The sequence below is a fragment of the Ranitomeya variabilis genome, chromosome 1 (assembly GCF_051348905.1).
Source record: "Ranitomeya variabilis isolate aRanVar5 chromosome 1, aRanVar5.hap1, whole genome shotgun sequence".
In the NCBI taxonomy this organism is placed as follows: Eukaryota; Metazoa; Chordata; class Amphibia; order Anura; family Dendrobatidae; genus Ranitomeya; species Ranitomeya variabilis.
Genome location: NC_135232.1, coordinates 757,421,600 through 757,436,682, shown reverse-complemented (window position 1 = coordinate 757,436,682; position 15,083 = coordinate 757,421,600). Strand labels below are relative to the sequence as shown.

Genomic DNA, 15,083 nt, shown 5'->3' with positions numbered 1-15,083 from the left:
AAGTGTTTTTTTTTTTTTTAGGTAAGTATGGGTAAAAAAACAAACAAAAAAAAAAGTGCAAAGTAAAAAGTAAGAATGGTTTTGAAAATTGAAATGTTGTTTTTTTTGTATTTTTTCTTTATTAACTCAGTTAACATAAACAAATGCGAGCAAAAGAAAATGTATATCAAATCAATATTTGGTGTTACTACCTTTTTCTCTTCAAAAACCATGGAAGTGTACCCAGAAGAGTTTGTTGGTTTGAAGATAACTCTTAATAACATTGACTGGGACTTCTAACATGCTTTACTGCTGCCTGCAGACACTTTATTGTACTGCTCCCTTCTTTAAACAAATTTCCTCTGTTACAGCTAAATATTTCACATTTTGACTTGGGGTACATGCAGACGATCAGTAAACGCTACTGGTTGGAAGCTGCGTACTTGTGCAGCATCCAGATGTTACATCATAGTGGATGGGATTTCAAAAAATCCCATCTCCATTATGCGTGCACAGACATCAGCGGATCACACGCCGAGATGGACATGCAGCATGTCTCTCCAGACTGCAGCATGTCAATTTCTATGGCTTAGACACTAGTTTCCACAAGATAAATGTCACCCATACAATGTATTTGACGCACTGAGTCCACACCGTTCAGTGAACATATGCGGATTCACCTGCATTCAGTAGGCAGCAGCACTTAGGACGCAGCGGACATGCGCTGTGTCCAAAGCGCTGCCATTTCCGGATGATATGCACCCGGCCTTATCAGTCCAGTACACCTACTACCATTTTCAGTACCCAAATCACTATGTTTTTATTAATAATTGAGTCTCTTGGCCTCATTTCCATGTTGATGGTATAGCTATTTGGATGCAATTCTCCTGTGAAAACCACTTCTGGAAAGACTTCCAAACAACAGATGAGTGTAGCTGGGTCCCACTTGTTGCTGTCAGTTCTGAACTGATGGCCGTGCTGGACTTTTGATTTCAAAGGGTAGTCTACAGTCCTTGACGCTGCCCATTTCTTAGTGTTCTCAATAATGATAAATATAGGGAAATTCTTAACAATCATGTAACACCATCAGGGAGGAGTCTGACTCCAAACTGGCATCAAAGCCCAGAAGTACAAGAAGGAGTCCTGGAAGTGATTATATGGCCAACATAGAGCCTTGATCTCATCAGAGTCAATCCTGGATTACATGAAGAGAGAGAAGGATTTGCAGAAGTCTACATCCACAGAAGATCTGTGGTTAGCTATCAAAGATGTTTGGAACAAGTAACTTCAAAAACTTTGCAAGTGTACCTAGAAGAATTGATGCTTTGATGCTGTTTTGAAGGTAAAGAGTGATATCGCCAAATATTGATTTGATTTTTCATATTTCAATTTTGTTCATGTACATTGCATTTTATTACTTGATAAAAAACAAACTACGGTAATACTACCAACACTTCTGTTTTGAAAGCATTTCTGCTTTTCAGCATTTTTTCCACATCCATCTATTGCATTTGCGTACAATGTTGTGTGTGTATATATGTGTGTGTGTGTGTGTATGTATATATATGTGTATATATATATATATATATATATATATATATATATATATATATATATATATTTCTAATATATTCTAATATACACACACTTCCCACTGAGGTCCACGCAGACCTGATCTATTTTCAACATAAAGTGAACTGCTTTTCTTCAGCAAAAACAGTCATTTCTCAGAGTAGGCAAAATAATGTTTCACTTTGTCGCCCACAGAATAGTACAGTCAACACTTATCCTCAGGCACTGTCTGTCCACCATCAGGGATATTTTTCCCACCAATACTATAAACTCTGGCTTCTCAGACACGGCTGAGCTGGTCACAAATAGCAGCTATCATCCATAGCAACAGTGATACTTGCAGTTTGGTGCACACGGTCTGTGCAATCTCATCTCAGAGAGATTCTGACTTGTTTCTCTGTAGCTCCACCGCAACCCACTCTGCTCAGCGTCCCCCAGCTAACTGACCAGGGAACACATGGCCTAGCTGCAGACATATTTAGCCAGGTCCACATAATTGCGACCTGCACACACGCATGCACGCACGCACACACGCACGCACGCACACACACACTTGGGGAAATAAGTATTTCATACACTGCCAATTTTGCACGTTTTCCCACCTACAAAGAATGGAGACGTCTGTAATTTTATCATAGGTACACTTCACTTGTGAGACAGAATCTAAAAGTAAAAACCAGAACATCACATTGTATGATTTTTAAATAATTAAATGGTATTTTATTGCATGAAATAAGTATTTTATCACCCACCAACCAGCAAGAGTTCTGGCTCTCACAGACGTGTTAATTTTACTTTAAGAAGCCTCCTACTCTGCACTCATTACCTGTATTAATTGCACCTGTTTGAGTATGTGGACAGGTGTCTTTTATACAGGTAATCAGTTCATTCAATCACGGTCCAACCTTTCCACCATGTCCAAGACCAAAGAGCTGTCTAAGGACACCTGAGACAAAATTGTAGGCCTGCACAAGGGTGGCATGGGCTACAGGACAATAGGTAAGCAGCTTGTTGAGAAGGCAAACACTGTTGGCACATTTATTAGACAATGGAAGAAACACAAGATGACTTTCAACCTTCCCCGGTCTGGGGCTCCATGCAAGATCCTGCCTTGTGGGGTAAGAAAGATTATGTAAAGGTCTGGAATCAGCCCAGAACTACAAGGGAGGACCTAGTTAATGACCTGACGAGAGCTGGGACCATAGTCTCAAACATTACCGTTAGGAACATACTGCGCCATCAAGGATTAAAATCCAGCAGGACACAAGGTCCAACTGCTCATGCCAGCACATATCCAGGCCCGTTTGAAGTTTGCCAATGACCACTTGGATGATCGAGGAGTCATGAGAGAATTTCATGTGTCGTTTTGGATGACTGCACTGTATTGAAGGGAAGATGGATGAGGTCATGTGTCGTTTTGGCCAACCACCTCCTTCCCTTAGTAATGGCATTAAAGATTGGGTCTTCCAGCATTACAATGACCCAAAACATACAGCCAGGACAACTAAGGAGTGGCTCCACAAGAAACATTTCAAGGTCCTGGAGTGGCCTAGCCAGTCTCCAGACCTGAACTAAACAGAAAATCTTTGGAGGGAGCTGAAACTCAATGTTGCCCAGCGACAGGCCCAAAACCTGAAAGATATGGAAAAGATCTGCATGGAAGAGAGGGCCAAAATCCCTGCTGTAGTGTGTGCAGACTTAATAATAATAATCTTTATATTTATATAGCACTAACATATTCCGCAACGCTTTACAGTTTTTGCACACATTTTCATCGCTGTCCCCGTTGGGACTCTCAATCTAAATTCCCTATCAGTATGTCTTTGGAATGTGGAAGGATACCAGAGTACCTGGAGGAAACCCACGCAAACACGGGGAGAACATACAAACTCCTTGCAGATGTTGTCCTTGGTGAGATTAGAACCCAGGGCCCCAGAGCTGCAAGACTTGGTCAAGAACTGCAAGAAACGTCTGACCTCTGTAATTGCAAACAAAGGTTTCTGGACCAAAATATTAAGTTCTGTTTTTCTATTTCATGCAATAAAATGCAAATGAATTATTATGTAAAAATCATACAATGTGATTTTCTGGATTAATTTTTTTTTTATCGATTTTGTCTCTCACAGTTGAAGTGTACCTATGATAAAAATGACAGCCCTCTCCATTCTTTCAATATATATTGAAAATCAGCACTAACAATCAGTATGTGAAAAATGGGTGCCAGACCTTCCAGGCATAGACTGATCCTCAATATATGCCCTTGGCCAGGCTTCAAAGGAGAACGTGACTTTTGGTACAAGCAGAAATTCTGTGGCATTGCTGTACATAGCAGAAGCGTTTAGCCTCAAGTCCCCTAAGGGATCTGTGAACAACAGTGAAAAGTAGAAATAAAAAAAACATAAAGGTGTGGTCTGAAACAAACACGGATTTAAACTTAAATATCTAATATAATAATCTGATTGCTTTTCCAATCTGCTTTATTTAAAAATTCCCTACTATTCCCGCTCTACTGGGTTTTTTTTTTTTTGGTTTTTTTTATAAAACAACTTCCTGTTTTTGATGACATTCTGTTTGAGAATCCCCAGTGCATGCTGGGATACTCAGATGAGATGTCATCAGGGGGCCTAGGCTGTGGTCACTTCCTCTGCTGGGCACCTGTCTATTATCAATTCCATTGCCTGCTCAATAGGATCTTGTCACTGTGCAATATTCTTTTTAGGCCGGGTGCACACGATCCAGAACTAATAGCGTTTTGGACACAGCACATGTCCGCTGCATCCAAAGCGCTGCCGGCTATTGAACACAGGTAAAACCGCATGTGTTCACTGAACCGTGTAATTCACCGCGTCCAATACATTCTACTGGTGAAATTTCTGTTGCGGAGACTCGCGTCTCCACAAGAGAAATAGACATGCTGCAGTCTGGAAAGACGCCCTGCATGTCAGTCTCCGTGGGTGAGCCGTGGGCATCTGTGGATGCAAAGTTGGCATGGGATTTTGAGAAATCCCTTCTACTATACTGTAACAACTGGAAACTGCGGGTTTGACACTGCATAAGTACGCAGCATCAAATCCGCAGCAATTACTTATCATGTGCACATACTTTTAATGCACAGTGACCTTGCGCTCCCTCTGTGGCTCTGATGAGAAGTCCTGAACCAGGAAGAGTGCACTGTCAGTGCATTTTATTAATGTAAGGGTACTGTCACACAGTGCAATTTTGATCGCTACGACGGTACGATTCGTGACGTTCTAGCGATATCGTTACGATTTCGCAGTGTCTGACACGCAGCAGCGATCAGGGATCCTGCTGAGAATCGTACGTCGTAGCAGATCGTTTGGAACTTTCTTTCGTCGCTTTATCACCCGCTGACATCGCTGGATCGTTGTGTGTGACAGCGATCCAGCGATGTGTTCGCTTGTAACCAGGGTAAACATCGGGTAACTAAGCGCAGGGCCGCGCTTAGTAACCCGATGTTTACCCTGGTTACCAGCGTAAATGTAAAAAAAACAAACAGTACATACTTACATTCCGGTGTCTGTCCTCCGGCGTCTCAGCTTCTCTGCACTGTGAGCGCCGGCCAGCCAGAAAGCGAGCACAGCGGTGACGTCTGACGTCACCGCTCTGCTTTCCGGCTATGGCGCTTACACAGTGCAGAGAAGCAGAACGCCGGGGGACAGACACCGGAATGTAAGTATGTACTGTTTGTTTTTTTTACGTTTACGCTGGTAACCAGGGTAAACATCGGGTTACTAAGCGCGGCCCTGCTCTGGTTACCCGGGGACTTCGGCATCGCTCCAGCGCCGTGATTGCAACGTGTGACAGCAGTCTACGACGCTGGAGCGATACTCATACGATCGCTGCGACGTCACGGATCGTGCCGTCGTAGCGATCAAAATTGCACTGTGTGACAGAACCCTAATGGAGTAAGAGACTTTTACCACTTGATAACAAATAAAGAAACTGAGTCAAATCACAAGTTTCAGGTTTCCCCTTCATCAGGATAGACAAATAACTTCTTACTGATAATACTTTAGAAGTTTGACTATCCTGATTAGGGGGAACCTAAACCAGTACATTTGACTCAGTTTGTTTACTTGTTATTGAGTGGTAAAAGTCTTTTTATCCATTAAATTCTATGAGGCTCTTGATTAGGCAATCACTCCCATAGATGGTTTAACTTCCACTGCATTGATCTATGTGCAAGCAGGAGTAGCTGACCTGGAAGGAGGGATAGGAATCCCCTACCAACTAAGTGGAGCTTCAATCCTTCATCTCCCCGTGTGGACCTACCGTGCTCTTCGGCTGGAACTCCTTTTTGTTTGTTTTTTTTTCAGCTGCCACTGACTGAAGGAAAAGATTGAAGGAATAGAAGGAATATATTAATTTAGGTTAAAATAGAATTTGTGGTTTTGTTATACATAATGTTAATTATAAGCATTTTAATTCTATACTGACACAATGGATGTATGAAGGAGATTGGTATGGCGATGGCTAGACCCAATATACTGGCTTTAGGACAAATATCTGTCTGAACTATGGAGTACTGCTAAACCACTGATGGAAGCTTCGTGGTTCTAGTTCCCATTCTTCTCGGTTTAATGCAGCAGCATCTCGCTGTTAAATAGAATGGAGGTTTCTGCAATACCTCTGCTGTCCAGTGAGGGGAGCTGCTCCATCATGCCCATTTTTACCTGAATATTTCATACGCAATCAAACCCCCTCCACAGTGTGTCCAGGAGCAGCTCTGACGTCTTTTCATTCATGGCAAGCTCCATAGAGGTTATTAATGTAAACCTTCATTCAGTGGTGCAGAGCTGCGTGGCTTTGTGTGGGTGGCTGGGGTAGGAAGGAGGGGAGCCTAGCATCACACTGGCTGGAGTCTGAGAGAAGCCCTTACTCTTCTAGAATGTAAATAGCTTTCCTGAATAATCTCATCTCAGCCTTACATACAAATAAAGCCCACAAGGTTTTTGAAGCCTGAGATTGCAAGAGCTACAAAAAAAGTCGTTTGATGTCTTGAATCAGTTTGTATGCAGGTCTTATCAGTTATAGAAGGTATTCTTTACATAAGATCATAAAAAAAGCAAATCTTTTAAAAAAATGGTTTACGCAAAAGAATCATGTAAACGGAATATCCACTACTGTTCCCCAGATTTGATCTGCCTCCTCTTTGTGGGGATGGCACAACCTTTTGTGACCTGAGGGCCCCTTTTGTCATATTCATCACAATAAAAAAGAAAAGGGTCTTGCTATTAAAGCCTTTCATGGCATAACTGTTTGATAGGTGCTGGTTCCACTTTCCGTACTCCTATTAGAGAATTGGGGGGTTCTTTTCTCCTCCAAAAAGGAAGTCGTGTATGCACTGTGTACACTGTAGTTTGTGAGTAGCTGACGCCACTCCATGCTTCACTGCTCTCCCCAAACTACAAGGAAGTTATCTGCCCATGTGTGGCCTCCTTGGCTTTCTGGAAAGCCACACAGAAATCAGGAGACACACATGTTAATATTTAGGATTCGATTTCCTTACACAATACCCGTTTTCTCTAACCTGGAAAGTAAATGGAAACAACCAAAAGGTAGGTGACCACCCAGAATGGCATTGTGGGCCGCAGCGTAGGTATCAGTGTGTTTCAGAAGGTCACAGGAAACTCCCATTTCCATGTAATCGTCATGTGTTCAAATACTATGCACTGATAGTATACTCACAGCATGTACTAATAATATGCACTAGGTATGCAGTGCAGAATCACAGGCTCACAGCAAAACACTTATGCCCTTATGCGAACAACCATATAAGAGCTGTGCACAGTAAAGAATGGCTTCTAGATTACAGTAATTGTATCATTCCGTGCTGTTCGGAGATACTGCAGAGTGCTTATGGCCCCCTAACGTGGAACAGTAGGTCCTGTGCACATGTCTGTGACGCATGCATGGGGCCTATGTCAACAAAACCGTGTTCAGACCCCTCCTGTCTGAAGCTGAATAAGCACAAACTACAGTTAGTAACTGTGTAATCTTCAGTACCTACTTATTTGTGCTCTTAGAGGGCTTGTCCACTTTCAACAAATTGTGCCTAAAATAATCTCTGCAGGTACTCTCCCTCCTTGGGTCCAGTGCCGGTTTCCTGACGTTGATGAGGTCCTTCAGTTTTGGCTGCAGTGGTGGTGTCACATCAACAGCACACGTCACTACTGTAGCCTGTCTCTAAGGTCATCAACCTGGCACAGCTGCTGAGCTTAGTGACTGCCTAGAGCAGTGACGTGTGATATAGACATGACATTACTGCTGCAGCCAAAACACTGTGACTAGAGTAGCAGTTGTGATTCACCCCAGAGAGGATGAGTATTTTACAGTTTGGGGAACACTTTCATGAAAGTGGAAAACCCCTCTAAAGGGAAAGTGTCACATTCTACATGTAGTCTAAACTGTGGACAGCACGTTATAGAGAAGGTGTTCAGAATGATATAGGTTTTTTTTTTTTAATGATTCAGTATAACTTGTACTTTATAATTTGAAATCTGTTACGGGTTTTCCGCTAGAGAGTGGAGCCATAAAACTGCAGAGTCTGATTTCTTCTACTCCTTCACCTTCATATTAAACGGTTCAGATTTCTTTTAGCAGTGCATGGGTTAATCTGCTCCGTTGAGAGCTCCTGGAAGCTTTCCTGCATTAAGGTTCTCACCTGTTCACTGTTAGCCACTCCCCTTTCCTTTTATAGTCTGGGCTCTGGCAAGCTGCATGGTTTAGGGGATGGTGGTTTGTTGTTTTGAGAAGACGTTTGGTGGATTTATCTAAGACTGTTGTGAGCTTTTGGTTGTTTGCTAATTCCCTTATTCTCCTACTTTGATTTAGGGAACAGGGCAAGCTAGTGCTTCCCTAGCGGCAGGAACAGGGAAGGAGCCCCTGGTCCCGGAATACCCGACAACAGAGTTGTGACAAAATCTCTGGTGTTTGAATGCATACGAGTCCAGTGGGCGGACCTACTCAGTGATTGACAGATCTGCATGCATACAGTTATACAGAGAAGACCATCACTGAGTAGGAAGCCTACTAGACTTGGATACATACAAACACCAGGGATTTCGATTAAAAAAATGTACTGTAAGTTTTTTCTTGAATGTTTCCAACAAAAATATGTAACATCTCCTCCTGCTCCATAACACTATACTTGCAGATCAGTTACCATTGTCAGCATGACAGGTTCTCTTTAAAACTGTTATTGTGGTTCTGCAATGGTGACAATGCTCTGTATGAATTCTGGCCATAAAAATATTGTACCATACATTTATGATGTGATATCAGTTATTTTAGAATTATTTAGTAGATACAGAAGACACCTAACCTCCACCTTATGTTATATTGCTGGTTTGGATACATGATTTAAAAACTGTCAAGGCTTTGGGATGGGGAAAGTTCCTGAACATCTGGGATACTGAGATCGTGAAAACTGGCAACTGAAGTTCTTTTCAAGTGAAACTGTAACATGCTACTTATCCAGACTTCGAGTAGTATGGCATTGCCCAATGGTTATTGAGAGAAAATTGGGACGAGTTAGGCTACGTTTTCCTAAGCAAAGCTAAACAAAAATCCATTTTTTTTTCCTGAAGCGGCTTCACTGGTGATTTTGCTGTCGTATTTTGAGGCTGCTTTGGTGCTAAAGTGGCCTGAATAATGAATGCGACTTTATGTTGTTTAATTGCACCTGTGTATTTGGTTATTTTAAGTAAGCTTGATAAAGAACAACCTTGTTCAAAATGCGTCGCTTGCTCTTGTTCCTGTCTTGATGCCAAGATCTCGTCTCCCGAGATCTCGTTGCCGAGATCTCAATCTGAGCATACACCGCCCCCGGAGGCCACCGCATCACTGCAATGGATGTGCGGGGGTTCTGGGCTTTCAGAAAAAGTCGTCGGAGCCCCCGCACCACAAGCACTGCTGAATTTGCCGCACCAGTCTGGGATGGCAGTCATACCACCGAACACTCCCTGAGACCACTCCTTTATCAAGCACTGTCTGTTGGGTCTGTTGACCGAAACGTCGCTACAGGAGGCAGAATAAATGTAAGCTCCTATTTTTTCACCATCCATTGTGGCGCTGTCTTTTTATTCTTTGTGGTCTTGATACTGGCTGGGATGGGCTCCCTGGTTTTGGACGTGCGCCCTTGTGTCCACTGAGACCTTCAATTTATATGTGAAGGGGTGCGGTTTTGACTTTCTTTTGTTTTGACTCTGTTGGTATTCCTAGTGAAGACTGCTGACAGGTCACTGATCCCTCAGTGACCTGCCCCTAGTTTACATACTGAATATAAGGCTATATGTGCGCAGTTTGTTTTTGATGCGTTTTCGCGACTTTTTTTCCATGTGGAAATGGGCCAAAGACGCTATGGAATTCTTATGCAAGCTAATGCATTGACAGTCCTGAAGTGTTGTGCTCATGATCAGTAAATTTCCTTGACCCCTTCACCCCCAAGGGTGGTTTGCAAGTTAATGACCGGGCCAATTTTTACATTTCTGACCACTGTCCCTTTATGAGGTTATAACTCTGGAACGCTTCAACGGATCCCGGTGATTCTGACACTGTTTTCTGGTGACGTATAGTACGTCATGTTAGTGGTAAAATTTCCTTGATATTACTTGAGTTTATTTGGGGAAAAAAACTGAAATTTGGCGAAAATTTAGAAAATTTCGCAATTTTCCAACTTTGAATTTTCATGCCCTTAAATCACAGAGATATGTCACACAAAATACTTAATAAGTAACATTTCCCACATGTCTACTTTACATCAGCACAATTTTGGAATCAAAATTTTTTTTTGTAAGGGAGTTATAAGGGTTAAAAGTTGACCAGCAATTTCTCGTTTTTTCAACACCATTTTTTTTTTAGGGACCCCATCACATTTGAAGTCACTTTGAGGGGTTTATATGATAGAAAATACCCAAATGTGACACCATTCTAAAAACTGCACCCCTGAAGGTGCTCAAAACCACATTCAAGAAGTTTATTAACCCTTCAGGTGTTTCACAGGAATTTTTGGAATGTTTGAAAAAAAAATTAACATTTAACTTTTTTTCACAAACATTTTACTTCTGATCCAATTTGTTTTATTTTACCAAGGATAACAGGAGTAATTGTACCCCAAAAGTGGTTGTACAATTTGTCCTGAGTACGCCGATACCCCATGTGTGGGGGTAAAACACTGTTTGGGAGCATGGCAGAGCTCGGAAGGGAAGGAGCGCCATTTGACTTTTCGATGCAAAATTACCTGGAATAGAGAGAGGACGCCATGTCGGGTTTGAAGATCCCCTGATGTGCCTAAACATTGAAATCCCCCACAAATTACACCATTTTAGAAAGTAGACCCCCTAAGGAACTTATCTAGATGTGTGGTGAGCACTTTGAACCCCCAAGTGTTTCACTAAAGTTTATAACGCAGAGCCGTGAAAATAAAAAAAAATCCTTTTTTTTCCACAAAAATGATTTTTAGCCCCCCAGTTTTGTATTTTCCCAAGGGTAACGGGAGAAATTGGACCCCAAAACTTGTTGTCCAATTTGTCTTAAGTACGCTGATACCCCATATGTGGGGGTAAACCACTGTTTGGGCGCACGACAGAGCTCAGAAGGGAAGGAGCACCGTTTTACTTTTTCAACGCAGAATTGTATGGATTGAGATCGGACGTCATGTTGCGTTTGCAGAGCGCCTGGTGTGCCTAAACAGTGGAAACCTCCCAATTCTAACTCCAGCCCTAACTCCAACACACCCCTAAGCCTAATCCCAACCCTAACCACACCCTTAACCCCAACACACCCCTAACCCTAATTCCAACCCTAACCATACCCCTAATCCTGACACACCCCTAACCCAACCGTAAACGTAATACACTGACAGGAAGTTATCGCTCCCGAAGTGTATCACTGAGCTGCCCTGAGAGTTCGCCGGAGTTCATCAGCTCTGGTGCTCTCACTCATGGCACTGCTGAGTGAGAACTTTCCCATGCAGCAGTTGTGCCATAAGGGAGATCAGTGTATCACCGGCTGTCTTTGATAGCAGTCACATCACTGATGTGACTGCTCTCAAAGTGATCAGGACTGTCGTGGGACATTATGGATTATCTTCTCGGCGGACAGGTGAGTATTATTGTGGTTTATTATTTTATTTTTGTTGCAGGAGACATTTCGGTGAGTATGGCTTAATTAAGATTATTAAAGGAGTCTGTTATTATTTCAAATAAAGGACTTTATTCTGGGTATCTTTGTATTTATACAATATCATTGTGAGGGTTAGTAATGGATAGGTGTCTAATAGACGCCACCGCTAAAGGGCAAGTGGGAAGAGCGAGGCTATTTGCCAGATTTGGCGCATAGATGCACCTTTTCTGGGGCAGCTGAGAGCTGATGTTTTTAGTCTGGGAGGGGCCAATATCAATGGCCCCTTCCTAGGCTATTAATATCAGGCTGCAGTTGTCTGCCTAGCCTTTGCTGGTTAGATTTTATAGGGGGACCCTATGTCAATTTTTTTCTGGGGTCCCCCTGTAAACTAGCCAGTAAAATCTAAGCAAACAGCTGTGAGCTGATATTAATAGCCTGGGAACCTTTATGGCTATTGGCTCCTTCCCAGAATATTAACAGCCCTCAGCTGTCCGCTTTCTCTCTGCTGGTTATTAAAATTACTCGGGAGCCCACCCAATTTTTTAGTTTACTTTTTTTTTTCCTTTAAAATAACAGTTGCTGTCTGGTTGCAGCCTATGTACGTCCGTTCTGTTAGCGCTCCTACATAGGTTGGTGACAATATGTGTGTGTGTGTGTGTGTTTGTTTACTTATCGGCTTTGTAATGAGGGTGTCGGGCTGACACCTTTTCATTACTAAAGGTACCGTTACACTAAACGATTTACCAACGATCACGACCAGCGATACGACCTGGCCGTGATCGTTGGTAAGTCGTTGTGTGGTCGCTGGGGAGCTGTCACACAGACAGCTCTCTCCAGCGACTAGCGATCAGGGGAACGACTTCGGCATCGTTGGAACTGTCTTCAACGATGCCGAAGTCCCCCTGCAGCACCCGGGTAACCAGGGTAAACATCGGGTTACTAAGTGCAGGGCCGCGCTTAGTAACCCGATATTTACCCTGGTTACCATTGTAAAAGTAAAAAAAACCAAAACAATACATACTCACATTCTGATGTCTGTTACGTCCCCCGGCGTCCACAGGGTTACGCGCTGCTGCTCAGAGCTTCCTGCACTGAATGTGTCAGCGCCGGCAGTAAAGCAGAGCACAGCGGTGACGTCACCGCTGTGCTCTGCTTTACGGCCGGCGCTGACACACAGTGCAGGGAGCTCTGAGCAGCAGCGCGTAACCCTGTGGACGCCGGGGGACGTAACAGACATCAGAATGTGAGTATGTATTGTTTTGGGTTTTTTTACTTTTACAATGGTAACCAGGGTAAATATCGGGTTACTAAGCGCGGCCCTGCACTTAGTAACCCGATATTTACCCTGGTTACAAGTGAACACATCGCTGGATCGGCGTCACGCACGCCGATCCAGCGATGGACAGCGGGTGATCAGCGACGAAATAAAGTTCTGGACTTCTAGCTCCAACCAGCGATATCACAGCGGGATCCAGATCGCTGCTGCGTGTCAAACACAACGAGATCGCGATCCAGGACGCTGCAACGTCACGGATCGTCGTCGTTCTCGCTGCAAAGTCGCTTAGTGTGAAGGTACCTTAAGCCTAGAGCTAGGTGTCAATGACAGCTGCAGACATCAAGCCCTAATCCCATTACCCTGACGCTACTGCATCAGCATGAAAAAGGGTGTGTTGAACCAAGAAATTACATCATAAAACTTTTTTTGAACTAAATAAAGATATTTAAAAAAACGTTCATTGTTGTACAAAAATGCAGCTAAAATGCAGTTTTTTTTTCCGCAGCGTTTTTCCTGCTAAGAGATGCAGAAATTTCTCAACGTGCGCACATAGCCTAACGTAGGTTAAAAAAAAAAAATTACATTCAACATGCAGGCAGTGGCGCCTGCACTGTAGCAGGACCAGATCTATAATATCCATATATTCATTTTATTTAGTGATATAAATTGCTTGAGAGAAAAAAATTCTTCCTCTAAAGTGGCGCCGGCCATGCCTGCAAAGTAGCATAATTCATAATGCGATGGATGCTACTGCCCAGGCGCCGGTGCCATTTTGCTAGAGGACAAAAAGGCTGGCACCATTTTGAGGAAGAATCGGTCAGAAAAAAAAAGTGCCCTTGAGATTTCTGAAATCTCAGGCTGTAAAACGCAGCTTAAAATGTGCATAAAAAATGCTGCACTGCAAAAACGCAACATGTGAACATAGCCATAATGTGTCTTAACTGAATAAATAATCAATGTATGCATACATTTTCTGGAGGAATGAGACCCAACAGTATGCAGGGTTTTAACCCCTTAATGACCGCCGATACGCCTTTTAACGGCAGTAAATGAGGGTACTTATTCCTCAGCACCGCTTTTTAATGGCACTGAGAAATAAGGGTATAGTGATCCCCAGCGTCTGAAAATCTCCAGGGTCTCGACTACTAGGGGCAGCTGAGACCCAGTAGAACATTATTAAGACCGGTTTTTACGGTCCCCTGTCACGTGATCGCTGGCAATCACAAAAAAAGTCAGATTTTAAAATTTCTCTATTCTCTGATATGGTTTATGATCTAGCATATCATTGAAGAGGGTTTCCCCAACACCCCCCACCAGGACACCTTCACCATCTCCAGGCCCTCCTGCTCCGTCCCCCTGCCCTCCGCCTCATCTTCCTTGAAAAAAAATGGCGGATGCACGCACAATGTGCTTGCCGAGATTTGCTGGCCGGTAACCAGCAACCATAGGGAATTTTTCCTATTGGTTCCCTTTGATCACTGTGATAGATCCGTTCACAGTGATAAAAAGAAAAAAAAAAAGTAAATCAAATCCCCCTTTGTCACCCCCTTAGGTAGAAAAAAATTTAAAAACTGTATTTTCTTTATTTTTTATTTTTTCTATTTGTTGCAGTTAGAATTGTTTTTTTTTTTTTTCAAAAGTAAAAAAAAAATGGCGATATGACAGCTATAGTGTTGACGCAAGTGCTCTCTACTTGAGTTTGTGTTTGGTGCTTGGGTATGCAAGGAGTATTGTGGATCCCCACGTTTTTTTTTCTGGATGTCTAACAGCCGTGAAACATGCGGGTTGAGGCTTGAGCATGTCACTCTAGTACCCACGATATTTGGTGCATACCTGAATACCCGATGCAAACTGGAGTAGCGAGCACTTGTGCTCAACACTAAGGGCGACATATTCAATATGACAACCGAAACTGTGTCGTACTTGTAGGTTCAAAATGCTCACTATATACCTGGATAAAATCCTTGTGGGGTGTGGTTTCCAAAATGGGGTCAGTTGTGGGGGATTTCCACTGTTTAGGCATATCAGAGGCTTTCCAAACGTGACATGGCGTCCACTCTTGATTCTAGCCAATTTTGCATTCAAAAAGTGAAACAGTGCTCTTTCCGTT

General features: G+C 42.9%; 1 protein-coding gene across 1 annotated transcript in view; it reads left to right on the top strand.

Moving 5' to 3' along the window:
- Nucleotides 1–15,083, top strand: part of STK11 (serine/threonine kinase 11) — a 132,697-nt gene that overhangs the window by 78,805 nt on the left and 38,809 nt on the right. The window lies entirely within an intron of this gene.